The following is a 6,000-nucleotide window of genomic DNA, read 5'->3' on the forward strand; positions in this document are numbered from 1 at the left end:
TCGTGATTTGTTGTACTGAATATTAGAATTAGTACTGAATAAAGAATTTGAATATTAGAATCTTGTCAATTACAAATATCATGTTAATCATACTTTGTTAAGATGATGGCAATCTTACGCGTTATCTACGTATATTGTTAACGACAGTTGCTATCTATAATTCCAACGATTTATAAAATTGCAGCTCATTGCGTAGCTCATAGATGCGATTGTTTCAATTATCTATATATTTTTTATTTTTGAATGCTGTTAATGTTCTTAGCGCCCTGTGGTTATAACCTCAAAAGCTATTAATAAACACATTACATCATTGATCCTTATTTAATTGACAATTACAAGAATGAAATGATCCTATGTTTGTGAGCGGATTATAGTTTAACAAAGCTATCCTGTGTAAACGCAGCATGCAATATATTGTACATATACAAATATTTAACGCACCGTATGTTACAAAATATTTGTAATGTATTATAAAATAAAAGCCCATTGTATATTATATTTGATGCTTTCTAAAGTAATTTTGTTGAATGATTATTATCTTATATTTGAGCTCTTTGAAAATCTAATTATTTAATTATTCTATTTTACAAAGTAGTTCAAAATAAATTATCTAGAAGCATAATTACAAATGTGAGTTTTAATTTGTTAAAATTTGTAGTAATATTTAACTCTTTAAATTATTTCATAATTATAAATTACAGAAAAAAGATCGTAAAAGAGTTATAAACAGATTTTTGTATATTTCCTTTTGTAGTTTCCTAAATAACACCCTTAAAGTTTTACATTTCTTATATCTTGAGATATTAAAACTTTTTTTGGATGTTAAAAATAAAAGTCTGAAAGCGTATCTATGTAGTTCGACTTTATTCAAAAGTCAGTACAACTTTTACGCTATATCGACATTTTGCTGCCTTTTTGCAATACATGGAGTTCATAATCGTACGTCTGAGTGATTTTCATTCATGATTACACTTTCTTTTCATGCGGTAGCTTGAAGCTCCCTAAGGAGCGGACATAGAGAACGTAAGAATGAGGGATGAGCGTAACGTATTTGAGAATGAGTAAATCGATTCACGGGAACCTCGTGATCGTTTCATTAAGAATTCCGGAACGGTATTCAAGATGTTGCAATCCCGATAACGGGTTCATTCTTAGGATAAGTAATACGGTGCACGTGAGAGTATTGAGCGAATTCGCTGTAAAAGCAGAGGATTCGGCAGTCGTAGAAAATTATGCCAGAATTTTGGAATATTTGAGAGAATTTATTTTTGTAAAATTTTTGTGTAATTAAATATAAATGATAATAATTTTATATAGGGGGTTTAAAAATTTATTACACAAAACAAAATGAAAAGTTGTACAGAATGAGAATTTAATTAACTACAAAATAGAATTATTTATATGAAAGTTTCAGTCTACTGAAATAATTATACCATTCTCGGTACTGTTAATTAATTGTATGTGTAACTGTCATCATTGTTATTTAATAAATTTCATGAACGAGGTTTTATCAATTAAAAAATATCGAATTCTTTATCTAGCAGAATTATTCGTAGAAAACAACTAAGCCAAGTGAATTTATTAATTATTAATTATTAGACTATCAGGAAAACTATTAGTATTTAATTGCAGACTTAAAAAAAATTAAGGATTATTGGCAATAAATATAACATTAATGATAAAAAAAGAAAGTAAATAATTATTATCAATTTGTGATTAATGTAAAATTTGCAGAAAGGTATTTAAATATAAAATCTTGTTAAAAATAGTATTGTTCTCTCTAGTATTATGCGAAAGAGATAGAAACAATGCGGTAACATCTCGAGAATAAGCAACTCGTCTCGATTCTTGGTAACTTTGCGATGATTTCATTAAGTATTCGTGAGAGAATCTGTGGTTACCTCTTCTCACTATTAAGTGGAACACTTCTTGAAGTTGCTAAAGAGTATAGTCAAGCTCCACGCTTACAAAATTTTTCTTGCAAGATTACATGAGGTAGCATTGTCATCTTATTTAAATTGCAAATTTTATCACAAGCGAAATAAAAATGTAGACACGCGTTTATGATCATTATTTGAATCTGGCCTTACGAACGTGTTACGTAAATTATTCAGAATGGATTTTTATATCTTGAAATGCGAAGTTTGAAAAGTTCATTTCAAGTGAAAATCAAGCGAGCCTATATTTAACATTTAATTGAACATGAGAAGCGAATTACATATTTAAAATCTAATGTAAATTTAAAATTAAATTGTAATAACTAAATGTTACAATTATAAATTCTGTATTATTATCTTTTATTAAGACGATTTTATTCCAAATAATGATTAGACTATATTTAACATTAATTAGCCGATATATTGATTAAAAATATAATAAATGCGTATGTAATAAGTCTTGTTCAAACTGAAAGAGCGCGTCAGTAGTATATGTATACTGATAAGTCAGCCATATATGAAAATGAAGATTTGGTTCCTTTTAGAAAATATATGTAAGTGCACATATATTTCAGATATGAAACAGAACAGCGTGGAAAATAATGGCTTAAAAATATTATATAATGTCAAAGAATCACAAGAATGAATTAGAATTTACAGCATTTTTATTTTCATTGTCACATATTCATGCAAAAAACTGCAAGGTGAACAATGTCTCATGTTAATTTTAATAATGGAAATATTTTCATTGTTTTTACGAATAATGCAGATTTTAGTTTATTTCAAGATTATATAAAAATAATGCAATGCAAACTATGCAACAATGCTACGAAGCTTGAGCTTCGATATTTTCGCAGGAGAATTTCTCTTATTGTTACATCCTTTTCGTTATCATACAAGGCACGCACTCGAGATAAAATATTCTATTTTATAGGATGTAACGTGGCTGGAGCGCAACATCCCTTCTTACAAATATTTTCTCCAAGCTCATATACGCCTGATTAAATAAAGAAAACAGATATGGCGCATATTATTGGGAAACTAATTTCACAACATAATAAAATTTTCTCTTTGTTTTGATGAAAATAAAGACGGATTCTCTTACTCAATATAGAATTTAATATACAACTTATTTAACTAATTTCATGTTATTGCGCATATTTATTTATTTATCTAATTATTACTTTACTGTCAAACTATCGAAAATAAATTTCTCGTTTTGTAAGCCTGAGTGTAAAAATAATTGCATTTTTGTTTTAATCAGGATTTAATTTAAATTTAACATGAATTAAAATTTTTGTTATTTTTTATTATCATGTTGATTTAAAAATTCATTTCAATAGGCAGCCACCATTCAACTTTTTCTGCTCTAAAGTTTTATTTGCATTATTAAATAAGCGGAAAGCCAGCTATCACGAAGAATTTGTAAGAAATTTAAAACTTCTGAATAACTCTAAGCCAAAGTAGTAATCAAGCTATAAGTTAAAGGAATATGATGAAAAAGAATTTAATTAAATCCTATCTCGGTTTAGTATAATTGGCGTAGTTATACTTTTTTGCATCGTTTCGAAAAGAAGATTTTTAACAAATAAAAGTTTATCGTATTGGAGAGTAAAATAACAGGTATTTAATCGATTCGAAAAAAAAATCTAGATAATAATTAAATAATTCGCGATTATTAAAAAAATTATTAGAAAAATTATTCCAAGATTTATTATTACTATTATTACTATGTTTTATTATATACAGAAGAAAATTGTTCTCTAAAATTTGAAGAAACAAAAATTAAATTAATATTTGCTACAAATAATTTGAATATAATAGTTTTCTTATGCAAACCGTTATTAAGAATATTCTGATTACATATTACATTAAGTTGATTCTACGTCGCAAGTCGATCGCAAGCTTATTATGACAGTCAATCTGAAGTGTCAATTTAAAAACTGACACTTCAAATTAACTTAATTTAAAAACTGACACTTCAAATTAACTTCAAATTAACAAGCTTGCGATCAACTTGGGATTAATGTAAAAAATCAGCTTTACATAAAAACATCTTTTCAACAAAAGCATGCGCATCGATTCTTACTAAAATTTAACATTTGCACATTTTTTAAATAAAAAATATTAATCTAATTTAAGCATTATTCATGTTTTTTGGTATACAATCAGATACTAATGAAATAACAGAAATGACATTAATATATCATTTTTGGAACACAAATGTTGCTTAAATAATTGATAAGTAAGTATTGATTTGCCTCATTTGCATTATTTTGTAAGCCTAGTATCGCACAGTTTGCTTAAATAATTGTAAAGTTATGACAAAAGGCTGTTGATTTTTCCTACAATAAAAGAAAAGTCGGCTCTCTGGAAAAAGTTGCAAAAATAAGTATCGCGTCAATTCGCGTCCGAGTGCATGTAAAAAGTTGGCGTTTGTTCCTTTTAGTTAACGCAAATGGAACGGAATCGAACGGGGTGTAAGACACGAGGTAGGACGTCAAAGGCTTGGGATAGACTCATCCATAATTAGCTCCCATTAGTCTATTCGAGTTTGCTTTAATGTAACACTACCGAGATTTCATCATTGTCATTGCACTAAATTCAAGCAGTACGACAATTTATTTCTATTTAATTAACATCTTAGATAATTATAATCGGATAATATTGTATGTTCAGAAAAATACTTCTTTTTTCTATAAAAATTTCAATGAATACATTATCTTAACATTTTACATAAACAATTATTAATTTATTTATTTATCGATAATTTACATACATAAATACATTCAAAATTTTTTTTTCTAATCACAGTTTTTATGTTGAGATATAAAAACTGATTTTAAATGTTAATTTGTTATAAAATAATAAATCCTTATTTTTACGTTAAATACATATAAAATATTTATATCTCTTGTCTTGTATCTCTAGTCTCTTAAGTCAGTTTATTCAAAAATATTTATATATCAAAAATATTTTTAGCATGCAACTTTGAGAAAAATGCGAAAACTTGACTGTAATCTTTTTGTATAGAGAAACTACATTTTTTTGTAAAAAAATTCTACGAGAATACGTTTTAAATTTTGAAGAATATCGCTACAAGTAACGTTTGAAGAGAGTAACGTTTGCCTTCGCGATAATTTATTTTACTGCGCGAGATGTCAAGATATACTACACACTTAAATGCTACTCTATAGTTACGATAGCAGTTTGTTTTTATGTTCACTGTTTATTATCAACATATTTTTCAAACTTGTACAGCAAAATTCCGTCGTGATGATTGATCATCGATAGCATATTTAATAAATCTAAATTGTTATGCCAACGTCTGTATAGTATTATAATTTGATATTCTAACATTAAAACAGATATAAATTTAGCTCTACTAAAAAAGTCTATTTAAAAAAGTCTATTTGGTACAATTTACGAAACTATCTATTTATGTAATTGAAATTATGTCACTAGTATTGATTTATAATAGGTTTTTTGCTGTCTTATTTAATAATCTTCAGTTAAATTCGTGCAATTAAATTATAGAATTTTTTTATTAAATTATAGGAATAATTTTAAAATCAGAACATTATGTTACACTATTTTAGTTTTAAAATAAATATAAATGAGTTCAAAACCGAATTATTACTCGAAGTAGTTATTATAGAAAGTAGGGAGTCATTATCTGTTCTTGTGAGTTCAAGGAGCAACATTAGGGACAACCGAATTGTCTCTAAATTATTGCAGGGAAGGAATAAACCGACGAGTTTACTTTGGGGACATCAGTATTCTGGTGTTAGGTTCCGTTCACGTGTTCCCCAATATTGTTTAGTCTCCTGAGTATAGAAAGATAGACGTCCCACATGAGTCTACGAACATTCTCAATCACGAGAATTATATAACATAATAATATTACACAAACGATCATTATGTCTATGATAAAACGGATTTGCGTTAATAATGAAAGAGAATCTTCATACATATATGGAAAGTAAAAATAATAGCAAATATAAAACAACAAAAAAGTGATATAAAATATTTATATATCTATAATTTTAATTTGATTTAATAA

General features: G+C 26.9%; 1 protein-coding gene across 1 annotated transcript in view; it reads left to right on the top strand.

Annotated features, from left to right (window-relative positions):
• LOC108690634 (neuronal acetylcholine receptor subunit alpha-7-like) overlaps window positions 1-6,000 on the top strand; it is a 225,584-nt gene that overhangs the window by 206,431 nt on the left and 13,153 nt on the right. The window lies entirely within an intron of this gene.

The sequence above is a fragment of the Atta colombica genome, unplaced genomic scaffold, assembly GCF_001594045.1.
Source record: "Atta colombica isolate Treedump-2 unplaced genomic scaffold, Acol1.0 scaffold34, whole genome shotgun sequence".
NCBI lineage: Eukaryota > Metazoa > Arthropoda > Insecta > Hymenoptera > Formicidae > Atta > Atta colombica.